Source organism: Bos mutus, chromosome 6 (genome assembly GCF_027580195.1).
Source record: "Bos mutus isolate GX-2022 chromosome 6, NWIPB_WYAK_1.1, whole genome shotgun sequence".
Classification (NCBI taxonomy): domain Eukaryota; kingdom Metazoa; phylum Chordata; class Mammalia; order Artiodactyla; family Bovidae; genus Bos; species Bos mutus.
Genome location: NC_091622.1, coordinates 2,724,016 through 2,747,494, shown reverse-complemented (window position 1 = coordinate 2,747,494; position 23,479 = coordinate 2,724,016). Strand labels below are relative to the sequence as shown.

At 39.6% G+C, this 23,479-nt stretch overlaps 1 pseudogene; it reads right to left on the bottom strand.

Moving 5' to 3' along the window:
- Window positions 1–432: 432 nt before the first annotated feature.
- Window positions 433–22,085, bottom strand: LOC138988259 (craniofacial development protein 2-like; annotated as a pseudogene).
- Window positions 22,086–23,479: the final 1,394 nt, after the last annotated feature.

The following is a 23,479-nucleotide window of genomic DNA, read 5'->3' as shown; positions in this document are numbered from 1 at the left end:
TTCTGTCCTTTATTGAGCCCATCTTTGGCTGAAATGTTCCCTTGGTATATCTAATTTTCTTGAAGAGATCTCTAGACTTTCCTATTCTATTGTTTCCCTCTGTTTCTTTTCACTGATCACTGAGGAAGGCTTTCTTATCTCTCCTTGCTATTCTTTGGAACTCTGCATTCAAATGGGTATATCTTTCCTTTTCTCCTTTGCTTTTCACTTCTCTTCTTTTCACAACTATTTGTAACGTCTCCCCAGATACCATTTTCCTTTTTTGCATTTCTTTTTCTTGGGGATGGTCTTGATCCCTGCCTCCTGTACAATGTCACAAACCTCCATCCATAGTTCATCAGGCACTCTGTCTATCAGATCTAATCCCTTAAATCTATTTCTCACTTCCACTGTATAATCATAAAGGATTTGATTTAGGTCATACCTGAATGGTCTAGTGGTTTTCCCTACTTTCTTCAATTTAAGTCTGAATTTGGCAATAAGGAGTTCATGATCTGAGCCACAGTCAGCTCCTGGTCTTGTTTTTGCTGACTGTACAGAGCTTCTCCATCTTTGGGTTGGCTGCAAAGAATATAATTAATCTGATTTCGTGTTGACCATGTGGTGATGTCCATGTATAGAGTCTTCTCTTGTGTTGTTGGAAGAGGGTGTTTGCTATGACCAGTGCATTCTCTTGGCAGAACTCTATTAGTCTTTGCCCTGCTTCATTCTGTACTCCAAGGGCAAATTTGCCTGTTACTCCAGGTGCTTCTTGACTTCCTACTTTCTCATTCCAGTCCCCTAAAATGAAAAGGACATCTTTTCAGGTGTTAATTCTAGAAGGTCTTGAAGGTCTTCATAGAACCATTCCATTTCAGTTTCTTCAGTGTTATTGCTCGGGGCATAGACTTGGATTGCCATGATATTGAATAGTTTGCCTTGGAAACGAACAGAGATCATTCTGTCGTTTTTGAGACTGCATCCAAGTACTGCATTTCAGACTCTTTTCTTGACTATGATGGCTACTCCATTTGTTCTAAAGAATTCTTGCCCACAGTAGTAGATATAATGGTCATCTGAGTTAAATTCACCCATTCCAGTCCACTTTACTTCACTGATTCCTAAAATGTCAACGTTCATTCTTCCCATCTCCTGTTTGACCATTTCCAATTTGCCTTGATTCATGGACCCTCAGATGGTAAAGCGTCTGTCTACAGTGTGGGAGACCTGGGTTCGATCCCTGGGTTGGGAAGTTCCCTGGAGAAGGAAATGGCAACCCACTCCAGTACTCTTGCCTAGAAAATCCCATGGACGGAGGAGCCTCGTGTCCATAGGGTCGCAAAGAGTAGGACACGACTGAGAGACTTCACTTCACTTCACATGGACCTAACATCCCAGGCTCCTATGCAATGTTGCCCTTTACACTATCAAATCTTGCTTCCATCGCCAGTCACATCCACAACTGGGTGTTATTTTTGCTTTAACTCTATCTCTTCATTCTTTCTGGAATTATTTCTCCACTGGTCTTCAGTAGCATATTGGGCACCTACTGACCTGGGGAGTTCCTCTTTCAGTGTCCTATCTTTTTGCCTTTTCATACATTCATGGGGTTCTCAAGGCAAGAATACAGAAGTGTTTGCTATTCCCTTCTCCAGTGGACCAGATTTTGTCAGAACTCTCCACCATGAATCATCTGTCTTGGGTGGCCCTACAGGGCATGGCTCATAGTTTTTTGAGTTAGACAAGACGGTGTTAGACAAGGCTGTGGTCCATGTGATTAGATTAGTTAGTTTTCAGTGACTGTGGTTTTCAGTCTATCTGCCCTCTGATGGAGAAGGATTAGAGGGTTATGGAAGCTTCCTGATGGGAGAGACTGCCTGAGGGGGAAACTGGGTCTTGTTCTGATGGGTATGGCCATACTCAGTAAATCTTTAATCCAATTTCCTGTTGATGGGTGGAGCTGTGGTCCCTCCCTGTGATTTACCTGGGGCCAAACTATGGTGGAGGTAATGAAGATAATGGTGACCTCCTTCAAAAGATCCCATGCAGGCACTGCTACACTCAGCGTCCGCAACCCTGCAGCAGGCCACCACCGACCCATGCCTCTGCTGGAGACTCCTGGACACTCCCAGGCAAGTCTTGGTCAGTCTCTTGTGGGGGTCACTGTTCCTTTCTCCTGGGTCCTGGTGCACAAGGCTATCTTTGTACCTGCCAAGAGTCTATTTCCCAGTCCTGTGTAAGTGCTGGCAGCTCTATGGTGGGGTTAATGGTGACCTCCTCCAAGAAGGCTTATGCCATACCCAGGTCTGCTGCACCCAGAGCCCCTGCTGCTGCAACAGTCCACTGCTGACCCATACCTCCACTGGAGATGCTCAAACACAGTTCTGTCTCAGTCTCTGTGGGGTCCCTGGGTCCTGGTGCACACAAGGTGTGCTTGAGCCCTCTGAGCATCTCTGGCGGGAATGAGGTTTGATTCTAAATGTGAATTTACCCCTCCCACTGTCTTGCTGTGCCTTCTCCTTTGTCCTTGGAGGGAGGGTATCTCCTCACAGCTGCTTCAACGCCTATGACCCAGCCATCCCACTGCTGGGCATACACACCATACATTGATATATGATCCAGACTGAATAAGAGCTAAGTAAGACTGACTTAAAAGAAGCAGAAGATATTAAGAAGAGGTGGCAAGAATACACAGAAGAACTGTACAGAAAAAAGCTTCACGAACCAGATAATCATGATGGTGTGATCACTCACCTAGAGTCAGATATCCTGGAATTTGAAGTTAGGTGGCTGAAGAAAATGGCAACCCACTCCAGTGTTCTTGCCTGGAGAATCCCATGGATGGAGAAGCCTGGTAGGCTGCAGTCCATGGAGTCACACAGAGTCAGACACGACTGAAGCGACTTAGCAGCAGCATTAGCAGGAAACATCACTATGAACAAAGCTAGTGGAGGTGATGGAATTCCAGTTTAGAAATTTCAAATCCTGAAAGATGATGCTATGAAAGTGCTGCACTCAATATGCCAGCAAATTTGGAAAACTCAGCAGTGGCCACAGGACTGGAAAAGGTCAGTTTTCATTCCAATATCAAAGAAAGGCAATGCCAAAGAATGCTCAAACTACTGCACAATTGCACTCATCTAACACGCTAGTATAGTAATGCTTAAAATTCTCCAAGCCAGGCTTCAACTATATGAGAACAATGAACTTCTGGATGTTCAAGCTGGATTTAGAAAAGGCAGAGGAACCAGAGATCAAATTGCCAAAATCCACTTGATCATTGAAAAAGCAACAGAGTTCCAGATAAACATCTATTTCTGCTTTATTGACTATGCCAAAGCCTTTGACTGTGTGGATCACAGCAAACTGCGGAGAATTCTGAAAGAGATGGGAATACCAGGCCACCTGACCTGCCCCCTGAGAAATCTGTATGCAGGTCAAGAAGCAACAGTTAGAACTGGACATGCAACAACAGACTGGTTCCAAATAGGAAAAGGAGTATGTAAAGGCTGTATATTGTCATCCTGCTTATTTAACTTATATGCAAAGTACATCATGAGAAATGCTGGGCTGGATGAAGCACAAGCTGGAATCAAGATTGCTGGGAGAAATATCAATAACCTCAGATATGCAGATGACACCACCCTTATGGCAGAAAGCGAAGAAGAACTCAAGAACCTCTTGATGAAAGTTGAAGAGGAGAGTGAAAAAAGTTAGCTTAAAGCTCAGCATTCAGAAGACTAGGATCATGGTATCTGGTCCTATCACTTCATGGCAAATAGATGGAGAAACAGTGACAGACGTTATTTTTGGGGCTCCAAAACCACTGTAGATGGTGACTGCAGCCATGAAATTAAAAGATGCTTACTCCTTGGAAGAAAAGTTATGACCAACCTATACAGCATATTAAAAAGCAGAGACAGAATATACACTGAGGAAACCAGAATTGGAAGAGACACGTGTACCCCAATGTTCATCACAGCACTGTTTATAATAGCCAGGACATGGAAGCAACCTAGATGTCCATCAGCAGATGAATGGATAAGAAAGCTGTGGTACATATACACAATGGAGTATTACTCAGCCATTAAAAAGAATACATTTGAATCAGTTCTAATGAGGTGGATGAAACTGGAGCCTATTATACAGAGTGAAGTAAGCCAGAAGGAAAAACACCAATACAGTATACTAACGCATATAGATGGAATTTAGAAAGATGGTAGTGATAACCCTGTATGCGAGAGAGCAGAAGAGACACAGATGTAAAGAACAGTCTTTTGGACTCTGTTGGAGAGGGAGAGGGTGGGATGATTTGGGAGAATGGCATTGAAACATGTATAATATCATATATGAAACAAATCGCCAGACCAGGTTTGATGCAGGATACAGGATGCTTAAGGCTGGTGCACTGGGATGACCCAGAGGGATGGTACGGGGAAGGAGGTGGGAGGGGGGTTCAGGATGGAGAACATGTGTATACCTTGGCAGATTCATGTTGATGTATGACAAAACCAATACAATATTGGAAAGTAATTAGTGTCGAATTAAAATAAGTAAATTTATTTTTAAAATAAATAAACTTATTTTTAAAATAAATAAACTTATTTTTAAAATAAATAAATTTATTAAAAAATAAATTTATTTAAAATAAATAAATAATTAATTAATTAAAAAAAAAAAGCAGAGACAGTACTTTGCTAACAAAGGTCCATCTAGTCAAGGCTGTGGTTTTTCCAGTGGTCATGTATGGATATGAGAGTTCAACTTAAAGAAAGCTGAATGCCAAAGAATTGATGCTTTTGAACTGTGATACTGGAGAAGACTCTTGAGAGTCCCTTGGACTGCAATGAGATCCAACCAGTCCATCCTACAGGAAATAGGAAATCAGTCCTGAATATTCTTTGGAAGGACTGATGCTGAAGCTGAAACTCCAATGATTTGGCCATCTGATGGGAAGAACTGGCTCATTTGAAAAGACTCTGATGCTGAGAAAGATTGAAGGCAGGAGGAGAAGGGGACGAGAGAGGATGAGATTGTTGGATAGCATCACTGACTGAATGGACATGAGTTTGATTAAACTCCTGGAGTTGGTGATGGACAGGGTGGCCTGGCGTTCTGCAGTCCATGGGGTTGCAAAGAGTTCGACATGACTGAGCAGCTGAACTTAAGTGAAATGAAGCAAATGTTAAGAAAAGGTATCAAGCAAGCAAACAAAAAATCCTCACATATATTCAGCACTTTGTACAGTTAAGTTTCTGTATAAAGTGAATCCAAATCACATTATGCCTAAAAAATTGCTGGTTTACTTTTCTTTGTATAAAACAATGATTTGTGAAAATAATATGGTAGAAATTGAACCTCATGATTTTTAATGAAAAATTAATGCTAAAAGGAGAAATTCCATCTTTTGGCTCCTACTTCAGCTCAAAAATCGCTCTTAATAGGCCGATTTCACACCCTTGGACAATATTTTAGAAGACATTTAAAATGCCAATAAAACTGATTGACAGTTTTAAAATTATATATATGTATGATGGCTGGATGGCATCACTGACTCGATGGACGTGAGTCTGGGTGAACTTTGGGAGCTGGTGATGGACAGGGAGGCCTGGCGTGCTGTGATTCATGGGGTCGCAAAGAGTTGGACATGACTGAGCGACTGAACTGAACTGAACTGATACATACATAAAAATACACACACACCTTTTTCTTTTTATAAGAGTTTTTTATTGAAATATAGTTGATTTACAATGTTGTGTTACTTTCTGCTATACAGCAAAGTGATTTGTTATATATACATCAGTTCAGTTCAGTTGCTCAGTCGTGTCCGACTCTGTAACCCCATGAATCACAGCATGCCAGGCCTCCCTGTCCATCACCAACTCCCGGAGTTCACCCAGACTCACGTCCATTGAATCAGTGATATGTCGTCCCCTTCTCCTCCTGCCCCCAATCCCTCCCAGCATCAGAGTCTTTTCCAGTGAGTCAACTCTTCGCATGAGGTGGCTAACGTACTGGAGTTTCAGCTTTAGCATCATTCCTTCCAAAGAAATCCCAGGGCTGATCTCCTTCAGAATGGACTGGTTGGATCTCCTTGAAGTCCAAGGGACTCTCAAGAGTCTTCTCCAACACCACAGTTCAAAAGCATCAATTCTTCAGTGCTCAGCCTTCTTCACAGTCCAACTCTTACATCCATACCTGACCACAGGAAAAACCATAGCCTTGACTAGATGGACCTTTGTTGGCAAAGTAATGTCTCTGCTTTTCAATATGCTATCTAGGTTCGTCATCACTTTTCTTCCAAAGAGTAAGCGTCTTTTAATTTTGTGGCTGCAGTCACCATCTGCAGTGATTTTGGAGCCCCCAAAAATAAAGCCTGACATTGTTTCCACTGTTTCCCCATCTATTTCCCATGAAGTGATGGGACCAGATACCAGATAGTATATTATATTATATATTATATAATTATTATATATAATGATATATAATATTATATATTTTATAATATATATTATAAAGTATTATATATATGTATATATTTATATAACAGTATAATAAATATATATTTTTATATATTATATATTTTATAATATATAAAATAGTATATATAATTATATATTATATATAATGTATAATATATAATTATATAATACATATTATATAATTACACATTTCAATTTTTTAGCTTAACATCTATATATTTACAGTCATTTGCAATCTTTAGGTTGTCAGACTTAAGACTGCTTTGGTTAAACATCTGTGGTCAGATACTCAAGTTGCCTTTCTTGCCTAAACCACAATCATAATATATTATCCTAAGATTTATAGTTTACGACTCTTAGAGTAGAACAAGAACATTAAAATCCTTACAGACAACTTAATGCAGAATCCCTTTAGCCTTTTATTCATCATTTCCTTCCATTATTTACAGTTGTCTAGCACACAGCTAATTTCTTTCTCTTTTAATATATTATAGATTATATTCTATATAATATTATATATAGATTAATATATATAATATACAACTGATATATTATAATATAGTATTATATATATTAATATATATAATTAATATATAAAGTATTATATATAGATAATATATAATATTAAAAAACATTATATATTATATATAATATATAATGTGTTATATATATTATATATAATAAATAATTATATGTAAATTATATACATATAATATATAAAATTATATAGTAATATGTATAATATATATTATATGTAATATATAATATTATTTAAGAATAATATAATATATATAATATATATTTTATAATATACAATATAATATATATATTATAATAATATATAATATATATTATATATATTATATTATATATAATATATATAATATATGCAATATAATATATAATATATATAATATAATATATAATTATATATTATAAAATATTTGTGTATTATATATTATATTTTATTATATAATTATATATTATATGTATTATAATATATATATTATATTTGGCTGAGTCACTTTGTTGTGAAGCAGAAATTAACACAACATTGTAAATCAACTATACTTCAATAAAATAAATTTTAAAATAAAGCATTTGTTTCTTTGTGACTCGATGCCTCATGTGGACCAGCTGCTATATCTAGTGATAATTTGTGGTCATGTTACCATACGTAAGTGAGTCCCATGTCAGAGCAGGTAAGACAGACCCAGGTCCTGATGAGGGTCTTGACTCTGGACAAAACAGATGAGACTGGAGGGCCGTGTGAAGTTTTGACCTGACATGGTAGTGCTCAATAGATGTTGGTTGAAATAAATGTCCTTAAATGTCCCAGTGGAAAGTTACTCACTCATCATTTATTTTTATTTGAAAATGTAATTGCTTCTATAACTTTTTAAGGCTGACTTTGTTGTATGAATGAGTTTTTAAAAAAATTTTCCATCCTGTTATAGATTAAACAAATATTGACAAACTCCAAGCTTTATCTCTACATATAAATTGCTTTAATGATTTTTATATCACTTATTGTATAAGTGGGAAAAGGCAACGGCACCCCACTCCAGTACTCTTGCCTGGAAAATCCCATGGATGGAGGAGCCTGGTAGGCTGCAGTCCATGGGATCGCTAGGAGTCAGACACGACTGAGCGACTTCACTTTCACTTTCACTTTCATGCATTGGAGAAGGAAATGGCAACCCACTCCAGTGTTCTTGCCTGGAGAATCCCGGAGACAGGGGAGCCTGCTGGGCTGTCGTCTCTGGGGTCGCACAGAGTTGGACACGACTGAAGCAACTTAGCAGCAGTGTATAAGTGGACCTTATTATTGGTCTTGGGCTCCTCATAATAGAAAAAACAAGTATTCTACTTAGTAAGAGCACGTAATGGGACTTAGACTCCTCATAGGTTCAAGTCACAAAAACGTCCTTTTCCAGCAGTTTGACTTAGGGAATGCATTTATAATTATTTATTTATATTTTTGTCTGTGCTGGGTCTTCATTGCCACACAGGCTTTTCTCTAGTTGCTGTGAGCAGGGGCTGTTCTCCAGTTGCAGTGCACAGGCTTCTCACTGCAGTGACCGCTCTTGTTGTGGAATATGGGCTCTGCAGCGCTCGGGCTCAGTAGCCGGGACACGTGGGCACTGTAGTTGCGGCTCCAGGGTTCTAGAGCGCAGGCTCAGTGGTTACAGTGCACGGGCCTAGTTAACTCTGCATCATGTGCGATCTTTCCGGATCAGGGATTGAACCTGTGTCTCCTGAATTAGCAGGCAGATTCTTTACCACTGAACCACCAGGGAAGCCTCTAGGGAGTGTATTTATTCTTCTTTTCCTAGCCTCATTTTCCTCACCTATAAAATGTCAATGACTTTGTATTACAGGTAATCCATTTTGTTAGATTTAACACACTGTCACTGCAGATATTATGCAGTTGCTTTGACCGGGAGTGCTATTGTGGTTTAAAAAAAAAAAACAACAACACTTTGTGTATCCATCTGAAAGTGAATGAAAAGTGAAAGTCGCTCAGTCATGTCCAATTCTTTCGACCCCATGGATTTCTCTAGTCCATGGAATTCTCTAGTCCAGAATACTAGAGTGGGTAGCTTTTCCCTTCTCCAGGGGATATTCCCAATCCAGGTATCAAACCCGGGTTTCCTGCACTGCAGGCAGATCCTTTTCCAGCTGAGCCAGAGGGTATCCATCTGAAGCTAATGTTTAAATAGCTTTATAATGCCTTTCTATAGAAGGAACACATAATTACTTTTTAATTATACTTTAAACAAGAATCAAATTCTTATTCTTTATAGTTAACACAGGGGCAATTGTCTTATTTCAAATGTATAGGCCCCATAAGAGTACTTCTTCTCTAGAACTATTTTTAATAATTCAGATTTTCACTGTGAACTAGAATACTGGATAGAGAATCATGAGACTTGGTTTCTATTTCCTGACACTGTAACTAATTTGGTATTCTTTTGGGACAAGGCATTTGACCTCTTTTTAGTTTAGTTTAACCAGCTGTAAATTGTTATAAAAATGACTTCTGGCAGAGAAAATCTGCAAAGTTACTTTTATTGGGGAAAATACAGTTAAAATATTATGAATAATTTTTGAAAATTAAAAGAAAGTTAATTTAAAAAAAAGACACAAAGAAGTTACTTCCTGTTATAAGTGAACGTCTAGGTGCATATTCCCCTTGCACTGTAAATGCTTGCAAAGATGTATTTCTGGTATAGATAGAATCAATATTAATTGTTAATTTCTCTTTCACTTAGAAACACATAGAACTCTTTAGCTTCCTTTTAAGGACATTTAAAACAGCACAGCGGTGGGGGTGCTGAGTCCTAGCCACTAGACCACCAGGGTAAGGGAAGGTAGGGAGAGGGCAATGGCACTCCACTCCAGTACTCTTGCCTGGAAAATCCCATGGATGGAGGAGCCTGGTAGGCTGCAGTCCTTGGGGTCGCTAAGAGTCGGACACGACTGAGTGACTTCACTTTCACTCTTCACTTTCATGCATTGGAGAAGGAAATGGCAACCCACTCCAGTGTTCTCGCCTGGAGAATCCCAGGGATGGGGGAGCCTGGTGGGCTGCCGTCTATGGGGTCGTACAGAGTCAGACACGACTGAAGCGACTTAGCAGTAGCAGTAAAATAGCGAAAGGCTAAAAGGCGCTGTCTTTTTTTCCTTTTGTTAATAGGACAATGGCAAAACCGAACTCCTCAGGAGATGGCGTGAGAATGTGATGTGTTCCAGCGGTACTTGGCTGCTGGTGTCTGATCCTTTGTTGTTAAAATTGGTCACACTAGAAACTAAGGAGGCTGCTGCTGCTGCTGCTAAGTCGCTTCAGCTGTGTCCGACTCTGTGCAACCCCAGAGATGGCAGCCCACCAGGCTCCCCCGTCCCTGGGATTCTCCAGGCGAGAACACTGGAGTGGGTTGCCATTTCCTTCTCCAATGCATGACAGTGAAAAGTGAAAGTGAAGTCGCTCAGTCGTGTCCGACTCTTAGCGACCCCATGGACTGCAGCCCACCAGGCTCCTCGGTCCATGGGATTTTCCAGGCAGGAGTACTGGAGTGGGGTGCCATTGCCTTCTTCTGGAAACTAAGGATAGAGAATGTCTAAGTCAGTTGCCTCCTGTTGTTGTTCAGTCACTAAGTCATGGCTGGCTCTTTGCAAACCCATGGACTGTAGCACTCCAGGCTTCTCTGATCATGGGATTTTCCAGGCAAGAATACTAGAGTGAGTTTCCATTTCCTTCTCCAGGAAATCTTCCTGACACAGGGATGGAGTTTGTGTCTCCTACATTGGCAGGGAGATTCTTTACCTGAGCCACCAGGGAAGCCCAATTGCCCTCCTGAGTTTCCTTCAAACTTAAAAAAAAAAAAAAAAAAACACGTCCTCACCATTCTTGCTTATGGAGCTTTTTCCTTTGCTAATCCCTGGCATTGAAGTTACCCTCCAGATGAGATGGTCCCATGGAATGGAAACAAAGTTAGACTTCTCTAAAAAACAGGGATTAATCAGAGGTGCAAGTACATTCATCAATATCGACCAGATTTCGATTTTTACATTTGCTGATTCACTTTTAAAAAGGAGACACCGTCTGCAAACATCACAGCTAAAATTACTAACTTAAGGCCTAAATAATTCATATTGTTTGTCAGTTCCTATTTCTAACTCAGGAAACATTGCTCATGTCCAACCCCAGCCTGTTAGAAGGAGGCCTGGGAGAGTTTCACAGTGTGTTTTCAGAGTACATGATGGCATCACACTTTATTTCTCTCCTTGACCATTTTTAGTTACCAAAGTCTCTGGGAAACTGAAGTAGCCAAGTTTTCATCAGAGATGAAAAGATTTCCAGATTAGTCCTGAGTCTCCAGAGAGTACCTAAAGGGCTTAATAATATTAGTGTATGTTTATTATTAGGCAGTCCTTTAGAGGACTTTTAGAAGTTTAGTGCTTTATATTTTAAAAAACAATAACAAAGAATTTTTGTGTTTTTTTTTTTGAGAAGTTAAAATGTTAAAAGTAAATTCACTGTCTGCAAAAAAGAGAAAGAGTGCAGGAAAAAAACATCTCAGAGGTAAGAATAAAGGACTAAACGAAAAGAATTTTGATAAAATAAAACAAAAATACAGTGTTTAAAAGTTGTGACTAATTATCCAAAATGAAATGAAAGTTAATTAAAAAAAAAGAAGGTACATTCTGTTGTAAGTGAATGGACAGGTGCATAAACCTCTGCATTACAATTGTTTGCAAAGATATCTGTCTGGTATAGATAGAATTAACATTAATTGTTAATTTCTCTTTCCTTTCAAAGGAAGCACGTAGGAGAAATATTTGGCTTCCATTTAAGGACATTTTAAAACAGCAAAAGTCAAAAAGACATTTACTTTTTACCTTTTGTTAATAGAACAACAACTGCAAAGACCTATATGAGTTTTGGTGAAATAAAAGAGGATTTATTCCTCTTCACTAGCTTCCCAGGTGGCTCAGTGCTAAAGAACCCACCTGCCAATGCAGGTGACGTGGGCTTGATCCCTGGGTTGGGAAGATCCCCTGGAGGAGGAAATGGCAACCCACTCCAGTATTGCCTGGAGAATCCCCATGGACAGAGGAGCCTGGCGAGTTATAGTCCATGGGGTCACACAGAGTCAGACAGGACTGAAGTGACTTTCATACACACATGTATTCTTCTTCAGCTTTGCCCAAGTTCCACTGCCTACTCTAAATGTCCATCCTATCTTGTGTGGCTTAGCAGAATTGACACTCTCTGATTGAAATCATATTTTTATATAATAGATATCAAAATTTGTTAGGGTCACCTCTCTAGCAGGAATTCTGCTCTAGAAGTTTCTGATAAACCCAGAAAAGACATCAAGAACAATTTTTTTTCAAGCTGGTGAAGAAGAATCATAGATTATTCTTTTCTAAATTGAGCTACAGGTACTTGTAGTCAAATGTAACTTATGTAAACTTTCAAATATACTTACATGTTCCCCTATAAGTAGTTTAGGTGAATCGTTAGAACTCATGCTATTTACCTAGTTATTTAACTTGAGAGAAACTGAATGGTAACAGTGAAATACTTCAGGAAAGCTTGACTAGGATACAGCAGTATTTTTGACATGTCAAAGTAATATTAAGTCTGTTATAATACGCAATGACAATTTCAGGATATTGTGTCTTCCTTAGTAAATTTAGGACACCAATTCATACTAAATATACACATTGCATTTCTAAAAAGTGATTCATCGCATCTAAATATGTAGGAAAAATGATTATAGCAATTAGGATGAAACAGAAGACTTGGTGCTTCAGGTCTGCTGCTATAAGTAATTTACTGCAAAATAGGACTTGGGAAAAAAATGGGAGAGGTAAAAAACTAAAACACTTTTAAGTAAATGTGAACTATGTCTGTGTATTCCAAGCTTCAGACGCATGTGAAAACTGTGTAATAAATTTTAATTATCCCAAAGAATAGTCAGAACTCCATTTTTACAAAAATACAGAGTATGGGGGAGGTTTTGCTTGCTTTTAGAAGTCTAGCTTAATTGTTATAATTCAAACTGAAAGAAATAATAAAAGTAGTAGAGTCAAATTTTCCTTATTAACAGCTAAGTTGTTATTTAGTTATAAATTAACTAATTTCTGTTTAATGCTTTTTGGTTCACTAAAATTCTTGTGGTTAAGTTCTTCACTGAACAGTGTTGTGCATAAGCATAACAGAAGTTCTAATGTCATTTAATGGGATTTCATCTAATTTGTAGCCATTCTCACAGGTTGGGCAGTTTAGTTTGTCTTAAGTCCGCATTTTTTCAAAGGTTGATTCTATGGTCTTTCCTTAGACCAAATAAATAAATAAAACCTTGACAAAAAAAGTGTGTGTGTATGTGGATTGTGTGTTTATGTTATTAAAACTCTGTACATCATGTTTCATACTTGTATAAAGGGAGTAATAGTATACAAGATACCTTAAATGACATCATTGAGCCTTAAACAGGATAATGATCATAATATGCCTCCTTATAATAAGTATAAAATAAATTTAGATATTTTAATTAATATTGCAATTAGAAGTGTTTATTAATGTTCAAAAATCTGAGCACCTATTTTGTAGCAGATATGGATATAGTAAAACTTACTTTGTATGTTCTCAGTAGTCCAATTTCATAACTTATAATTGATAACTAATATATAATTTGCACACCCCACTCCGGTACTCTTGCCTGGAAAATCCCATGGATGGAGGAGCCTGGTAGGCTGCAGTCCTTGGGGTCGCTAAGAGTCGGACACGACTGAGCGACCTCACTTTCACTTTTCACTGTCATGCATTGGAGAAGGAAATGGCGGCCCAATCCAGTGATCTTGCCTGGAGAATCCCAGGGACAGGGGAGCCTGGTGGGCTGCCGTCTATGGGGTTGCACAGAGTTGGACACGACTGAAGCGACTTAGCAGCCATGTGTGTTTTATTTGGGGCTGCTGCAACTGTTAGCACTGTTGAGGTGTATCTATGTTGAGTTTATTTTCTAGCTTAATTCAAGAACTTTGGAATATATTTAAGATGATTTTGTAAAAATACCTATTTTTATTACATGGACCTCTGAATGCCATGTTGGATTAATCTCTGTCAGTGGGGAAATACTGAACAGTTCTAACTTGGTTTGAAATTTTACTTTTTATTGTATATCAGAGATATTAATTACTAAAATAAATGATGCAACTCAGAATAACCATGTAGAGATTGGGTTAAAGTTATGTGGGCCAGAATTACAACCTTTGGAACCAAAGAATGGGTGAATTATAAGCTACATCAGTTGTATATCAGTCTCCTGTATATCAGATTGAATAACCTTTTCTGGTATGGGAATATCATAAATTACTACTAGATTGTGAGGCAGTATATTTGGGGTCAGCAGGTGGTGCAGCTGCAAAGAATCTGCTTGTCAATGCAGAAGAAAGAGACATGGGTTCAATCCCTGGGTTTGGAAGATCCTCTGGAGTAGGAAATGGCAACCTGCCCCAGTATTCTTGGCTGGAAAATTCCATGGACAGAGAAGACTAGAGGACTACAGTTCATGAGGCTGCAAAGAGTCAAATATGACTGAGTGACTGAGCATACACACACACACACACATATATTTGGAAATTAAATGACCCTGAAAACAAGATAGCTGCATTCATCGACCAAACTACTAATGAATTGAATTAGTGTTTTGTTAGTAAACCAGCCAACATTCAAGATGTGTCAAATGAGAATAAATTTAATGTAAGAAATTGGTTACCTGCAGAATCTTTGGAAGATCAGAGGATGGCAAGTCAAGAGAAACAACCACTGTTATACAAGAAATCAAGAAACTGCATGATTCCCAGGAAAGCAGTGCCTGTGGCTCCAACCTCTTGAAGAACTGAATTAAAGAATACCCAGAAGGTGATGCAAATGTACACTTGTCATTTATCCAGACCACTGAATGTCGCTGCCCAAGAGAATAAGGGTATCCTCTTCTCTGCTGCCAAAGCTTCTCACTGATGGACCATAAACTGTGATCTGCTGGTAAGAGTTTCATCAGCAGAATGTCCTGTGGTCCAGGGGAGAGTTTGAAGATGGATGATGTTGCTGATATGACACTAGCTGGTCTTGTGAGAGTTGTCCACAAGCGGTTGCAGTAATGCGTCTGGGTCTGGGAGCACTGGAATTTCCTTCATTGGTCTGTGAATGCTCACTATCTATTAGACCTGTAGGATATATTGATCCAGAGAGGTGTTAGTTCTCTTTCTTTTATTTTGCATTGGATGATGGTGAAACACAGAGATTTATGATGCCTTAAAAAGTTGTCCTCATGTTAACAAAACCTAGAAGTAATTGAGGATAAAATGAGTGATATTTATAATCTTCTACAGAAACAGGCCAGTGTATTTATTTAACATCTTTATTTTACATCAATTTTAGATATAGAGAAAAACTGTAGATAGTACAGAGAGTTACCATATGCTTTCATCCAGTTTCCTTTTAGTTAGTATCTTACATACATATGGTTCATTTGTTTTAACTGGCGGGCCAGTATTGATGCATTATTAACATTAAACTAAAGTTCATACTTGATTCTTATCTCCTTAGTGTTAGCATAACATCTTTTTTCTCCAGGATCCCATCCAGGACACCACAGGACACTTAGTTGCCATGTCTCTTTAGGCTCCCCTTGGCTGTGAGAATTTCTCAGACTTCCTTGTTTTTGATGATCATGACAGTTATGATGAATCAAATTGGTCAGATATATTGTACTATGCCTCCCAACTAGAATTCGTCTGACATTTGTCTTATGATTAGATGGCAGTTACAGGTTTTTCAGGAGCAGCACTACAGAGATACAGCACCGTTTCATCACATCATATAAAGAGTACACACTATTGTGATTTACATAAAAGGATACATGACTATTTTGATTTATGACTGTTAGTCTTGACCTTGATCACACACTGAGATTTTGTCATATTTCATCACTTAGTCTTCCTCCCTTCCATACTGTACTTTTTGGGAAAAAAATATGCAACCCATGCAAGTAGGGAGTTATATTCTTCCTCCATGAGGACACAGTATTAAGATAAATTATTTGAAATTTTTTTATGTTGGAGATTTGTCTCTTCTTCCCCCTTGTATTGACTTAGTCAATTGCTAATTTATATACTTATGTACTCATTGTACCTATTTTATAGCTTGGGTTACAATCCAATGGTATTTATTGTGTTGCTCACATGGCTCCAGCTTTGGCCATTGGGAGCTCTTTAAGTCAGAGCATTTGTCCTAATACCATTATTGTGGGCTTTCTCTTTTTTTGAGCACTTTCTTACTTTCTGTCACTACAAGATTCTTCAGGCCCATCTTGTGTATTTCCTACCCTATTTCTAAGTTTGGCATTTCTTTTTGATTGGAGAATGGTATTAGAGACTGCTGCTAAGTCACTTCAGTCGTGTCTGACTCTGTGCGACCCATAGACAGCAGCCCACCAGACTCCCCCGTCCCTGGGATTCTCCAAGCAAGAACACTGGAGTGGGTTGCCATTTCCTTCTCCAATGCATGAAAGTGAAAAGTGAAAGGGAAGTCGCTCAGTCGTATCTGACTCTTAGCAACCCCATGGACTGCAGCCTACCAGGCTCCTCCATCCATGGGATTTTCCAGGCAAGAGTACTGGAGTGGGGTGCCATTGCCTTCTCCATTAGAGACTAAGATCTATATAATATTAAGTGAAGTCAGTCAAACAGTAATATCATATGATATTACTTACATGTGGAATCTAAAAATGATCCAAATGAAATTACTTACAAAGTGGGAATAGACTTATAAACTAAGGAAACAAACTTATGGTTACCACAGGGGAAAGGTGGGGGAGGGATAAAATAGGAGTTTGGGATTAACATATACATACTATTATATATAAAATAGATAATCAAAAGGACATATTATATAGCACAGGAACTATACTCAATTTCTTGGAATAAGTTTCAAGGGAAAAGAATCTGAAAAGAATACATATATATATGAATGAGCCATATATATATATATATATATATATATATATATATACACACACACACACACATATAGGCTCCCCAGGTGGCGCTAGTCATAAATAACCCATCTATCAATGCAGGAGATGTAAGAGACGTGGTTTTGATCCCTGTGTGGCAAAGATCTCTTGGTGGAGGACATGGCAGCCCTCTTCAGTATTCTTGCCTACAGTCCATGGGGTTGCAAAGAGTCGGACACGACTGAAGCCACTTAGCATGCACACAAGCAATATACATGCATGACGGTACAGAGGAAGTTATTTGCAAAGCAGAAATAGAGACATAGCTGTAGAGAACAAATTTATGGATACCACGGCATGGAGGGGTGTGGGAAGAATTGGGAGACTGAGATTGACATATATACACTATTATGTATAAGAGATAATTGATGAAAACTTACTGTACAGCATAGGGAACTCTATTCAGTGCTAACTCTATTCAGTAACCTAAATGGAAAGAAATCCGAAAGAGAGGGGATATACATACACATATAACTGGTTCACTTTGCTATAGAGCAGAAACGAATAAAACATTGTAAAGCTACTATACTCCAATAAAAGTTAATTTAAGGAAAGGTAGGGAGGGCTAGAATGCAGGGGGCCCTGAGTGCTGGGCTGGGGTTTTCAATGCAGGCACCACAGAAGCTTTCCAGTAGGAAGCTCAGTGATCAGCACTGTGTCCCCCAGCACCAGCCACCTGGCGAGGTCTAGATGGACTCCAGCTTGGAGTCAGGGAAGCTGAAGACAGGGGTGAGGCTTTAATGCTTGAGATGACCTAGCCGAGGAGCTGAGGGCTGAATGCTGGTCACAGCAGAAATAGAAGGGATGAATGGGGACCTGGAGAGGCAGGGCAGTCAGCCTGGCAAATGACGCAGGGGGTCAGAGAGATCCTCCTGGGCCAGTCCTGTGACTAGAGGGCCATTAGTAGGGCAGGTACGGACAGGTGAAGCTGGAGGTGAGTTCTGGACAGACTGAATTTGAGGTACTTGTGAGATAATGTCAGATTGGAGTGTTAAAAATAGGATTACTAAAGCTAGACAAACTGTCTGAATAGGAGGAGCTGAGGGAAGGTTGAGTCTTCAAGGATGTTAAGTCAGCATTTACAGAAGATAAACGTGGAAAGTAAACACAGACTGGAGGTGTTCTGGGAGGGGTTTTATATTATCATTTCTGACAATATGACTTCACATTTGATTAGAAAAACCTTGTACTGAAATTGATGGGGACCTATAGTACGTGTCAGGATGGGACATTACATTCAAGTGAGTGGAATTAGAAGATAAATTAATAAGTGTGATAAGATTTTGTTGTTTACCATATCCCAGTTTACACTAAAGCAGTGGTTTTCCATGTGTGGTTGCTGGAAAACTGGGACCTGATCATCTTGGCGCCATTCTAGGCCTTTTGAACAGAAACTCTGAGGTGGGCTCAGAACATTCCAGGTCATTCTGATGCATGCTGAAGCTTGAGAGCCAGGGCATAGGGTCGGTGGGCACCTGCAGACAACCCACCGCCCTGAGTAGCAGGAAACATAGCCGTGGTCCCGGGACCGTGAACACAGGGCAAATGGCAGGTCGCCCCCTCCTTCCCCATCACATAGTGGGGGTGGGGTTGTAATTGGCTCCTTGGTCTTTCTAATCTGGCACAAAGAAAACTCAGCTCTCATCATCTTCCTTAATGATGCCCAGTCCCCTCTTCATCCTTCCTGTGTGCTGTGGGTTGAGTTGTGCCCTCACATGTGCAATAAATGTGGAAGTCCTAACCCCCAGTATCTCAGAATGTGACCTTACTTGGACATAGACCCTTGATTATAGAGTTGATCAAGTTAAAATTAAGTTACTGGCTGGGTCTTATTTTGTATGATTGATGTCCTTAAATAAAAAAGGGAATTTGTACAGAGAGACAGACACGAACAGAGGGAAGATGATATAAAGACCCTCAGGAGGAAGAGAGCCATGTGACTGGAGTGATACATCTACAAGCCAAGAAGCACCAAGAATTGCCAGTGGACCCCAGAAGCTGGAAGAGACAGGGATGCATTTTCCCCTAGAGCCATCAGAGAAAACATGAGCTCACTCGACACCTTGATCTTGGACTTCTAGCTTCCAGAACTCTGAGACACTAAATTCTGTTGTCCAAAGCTACCCAAGTTTTGGGACTTCATTATGGCAGGCCTAGGAAACAATGGTACTGCTATAAATTCTTTAGTCAAGCTGCTGACTCTCAGTTACATCTGAAACTATTTTGTATTAGAAGGGAAAGAAAAGACACCCACAAAAATGTACAATCAAATACTTCTGGCACTGTGGGTGGAGAAGCACTTTTAGAAATGAGGACACTTCCAAGAAAGGTCAGTTTCTGGATGGAAGTTCTGGTTATAAAGCTTGACCAACCATACACAGGTAAAAACTTGATTATTCTGAATATATGTTCTATTAGTTTAAATTTTATATTGTTTCAACGACATAATATTCAGACTTTCCAGGCAAACACAGCCTGGGATTGTACTGTCTGTAGGGAGTTGGGATGTAACACAAAGTACACCTCTTATGACCACAGAGAAGGGAAGGCAGGCACTATACCTGCACAGCCAGGTGTTAGAAGGGGGCTCCAGGAGTTAGGCTAGTGCTTCTACATTAGGCTTACTTTTCCTAAATTGAATGGGAGTTGTTGCCACACTTACGCTCTTGAGTTCAAGTTGTAGCTGAAAGTTAAAGAAAAGACTGTGAAAGAAATCTTATATTGCTGGAGAAGACTATTGAGAATCCCTTGGACTGCAAGGAGATCAAACCAGTCAATTCTAAAGGAAATCAACCTTGAATATTCATTGGAAGGACTGATGCTGAAGCTCAAATACTTTAACCACCTGATGTGAAGAGCCAACACACTGGAATATATCCTGATGGAGATATTCAGGAAATAAAATATCCTGAAGGAGAAGGGGGAAGTACAGAATGAGGTGGTTAAATAGCTATCAGCAACTCAATGAGCATGAATTTGAGCCAACTCTGGGAAATTGTGCAGGACAGGAGGCCTGGCATGCTGCAGTCCATGGAATTGCAGAGTTTGACACAACTTACTGACTGAAAACAACAATGATATAAATATTCATTAATTAAAGAGATAGGGCTTAAGGGCCATCAATAAAAACATGCAACTGTAAAATACCCAAAATACATCTAATAGGAATTTTCAGTGCTAGTTTAGAAAGACGGACTTCAGTGAAGACTTCAAGAGGCTGTACTGTTGGCCATGAGAGAGAGCTGTTCCTTCAAGGCAGAAGCAAGGCTAAATATTTGAAATTGCGAATAGTGTTTGCAATGGAGGAGTTCTTAATTAGCCTACTGCAAGACGCAGATAAACTATGCTAGCAGAAGTTTCCAAATGTTCCTAAAAAGAAAAAAGAGAAAAAGAAACTCATACATCCATAACTATCTCCCATTCCTCTCAGTTAATTAATTAATTCAACAAATATTTACAATATCAGCTATTTGCTCGCATGTGGTAGGTCATGGATATACCAGTGAAGAAGATCAAATCAACTCTCCTCAGTTGAGCTCATATTCTAGCAAATTATTTTTAAAACTTTGTGATTTGCCCCTTCTCTTGTCTCAAAACTGCCCATATCTGGGTGAGGTTAGGAAAGTCAGGGATTTAGAGTGAAGTAGGAAATGGCAACCTACTCTAGTGTTCTTGCCTGGAGAATCCCAGGGATGGGGGAGCCTGGTGGGCTGTCGTCTATGGGGTCACACAGAGTCAGACACAACTAAAGTGACTTAGCAGCAGCAGCAGGAGACAGATTGGACTATAAAGTTGGATTATATATACAGTTGGACTATAAAGAAAGCTGAGAGCCAAAGAACTGATGCTTTTGAACTCATGTTGGAGAAGACTCTTGAGAGTCCCTTGGACTGCAAGGAGATCCAACCAGTCTATCCTAAAGGAAATCAGTCCTGAATATACAATGGAAGGACTGATGCTGAAGCTAACACTCCAATACTTTGGCCACCTGATGTGAAGAACTGACTCTTGGAAAAGACATAATATGGAATGTATGGGAAATTCTGGGAAAGATTGAAGGTGGGAGGAGAAGGGGACCACAGAGGATGACATGGTTGGATGGCATCATCGACTCAATGGACATAAGTCTGAGTAAACTCCGGGAGTTGGTGATGGACAGGGAGGCCTGGCATGCTGCAGTCCATGGGGTCACAAAGAGTCAGACACGACCGAGTGACTGCACTGAACTGAGGAGACAGATGGACCTCTGCGCAGAGCAGCTGGAATTTGTTAAGTGGAGTATATTGGAGTTTTGTTTCCCCTAGACACTTCAAGGACAAAGTTAGTGGCAGGAGCTGAGCTCTGCTGGAATAAAGAGATAAGATGACATATTTATCACTCAGGAAGTCAGGGAAATCTCGTTGACTGCACATGTACAGAAAGACTTCTCAGGAATCAAAAAAATAGAGAGCGTCATCCCATAAGTGTTGTTAAACCTCCCACAAGCCTCTACACTGGAATTCATCTTGGCAAAAAGATGCACACACATATTGGGAAGGGTCCTAGAGCAAGTCAAGTATGGAAAATAAATGAGCTAATTGGCTAAAAGTAAAAAAGATCCAGAAGAACTGCCCTATATAAATGATTTAACCACCTCTTTATTGCACTTCTCCTCATCAGGGAGGATGACACAACCTTTCTCTATGCATATGCATTTCTGCCTTGCTTCTGTCTTAATAAATAAGCTACTTATCTGTATGCTTTCCCACATATTATGCTGTATCTCTGATAATAAAGCTTGCACCTGTTTTTGAGAAATTTGTTTTTCAAACTGGGGCAAGAGTCAGGCAATTTTGCTTCTCGCCTCTAGTCCCTGGTGGGCTGGTGGCTTGGATTCCTGAATGTCATCCAGGCTACCCAGGTGCAATTCCTGGGAAGGGAACTAAGATCTTGTTTCAGGACCACTCATTGCCATGACTCAGAGAACAAAAGGACAAATTACCTTTTCTTTCTTAGTGGTGACACCAAGCATCCCATTAAGGAAGTTAGGAATCATGGTTCTAAGCAGGGACATTTGCCCAATATAAAAGATGTTTCTGAACATTAGTTTCCATTTTTTTTCCATTTTATGGTCTTTACTCCATTTATGGAATTTTATGACTTTTTCAAGACACCCAAACTACAGAAATATTTTCCGCACATTACAATACTCAAGACAGCCCTCATATTGAATTTTCAGAGTTGGTGGGTACTTAGCATGGATCCAGTTTAACCTTCAAATAATCTCTTTTCAATAAAAATAAAAGTTATTAGCTACATATAAGTCTATTTGTATCTGATGTCTTCATAATGTAAAAATCAGCAGTCATTAAAGGTGTGGGCAGCTTCTACATGTCTGGTTCTTACAGAGACACTAGAGTCGCGTGACTTGAGAAGTTGTTTTTCTCAGACAATAGCTCTCCCTGTTTGTTCTTTTATCTTAGCTTTGTAAGTGCCCAGGCGCCTGTAGCATCCTGCTTTCTTTGAGAAGCACACTGAGAAGGTGGAGCAGCCCCAGAGAGACAGGAGAATTCTCTTCCCAGGAGAAGCAGCTTCACAGGCATGGTTCAGAAAACTTGGTATGTGCTGAGAGAGTCAGATCTTAGAAACTGGTCACCAGCCCAGGCAACCCACTGCATTTTTTAATATATAAAGCTGCAGTCATTTAAAATACAACTGCTTGTTGATTTAAGATGGTCATAAAATCGTCTTTCAACAAAGTGAAAATGTGGATAAGAGTAGTGTTTTACAAAGAGTTCTGATATTGTTCAAACTGATTGGAATACCTGAGTGAGTTGGTTCACAGATGAGCCAGGCAGCAAGATGGGAGCCTGTGGGATCAGGCTTCAGAGTCCTGCACCCACTGAGTTTGTTTTTGTTGTTCAGTTGCTCAGTCTTGCCCGACTCTTTGCAACCCCAGGGACTGCAGTATGCCAGATTTTCCTGTCTTTCACCATCTTCCGGAGATTGATCAAACTCATGTCCATTGAGTCGGTGATGCTGCCAACCATCTCATACTCTGTCATCCCCTTCTCCTCCTGCCTTCAATCTTTCCCAGCATCAGGGTCTTTTCCAATGAGTCAGTTCTTCCCATCAGATGGCCAAAATACTGGAGTTTCAGCTTCAGCATCAGTCCTTCCAATGAATGTTCAGGACTGATTTCCTTTAGGATAGACCGGTTTGATCTCCTTGCTATCCAAGGGAATCTCAAGAGTCTTTTCTGGCATGACAGTTTGAAGGCATCACCTCTTCAGCACTCAGCCTTTTTTATTGTTCAGCTCTCACATCTGTACATGACCACTGGAAAAACCAGTATTTGACTATATGGACCTTTGTAGGCAAAATAATGTCTCTGCTTTTTGTTACCTAGTTTTGTCATTGCTTTTCTTCCAAGGAACAAGCGTCTTTTAA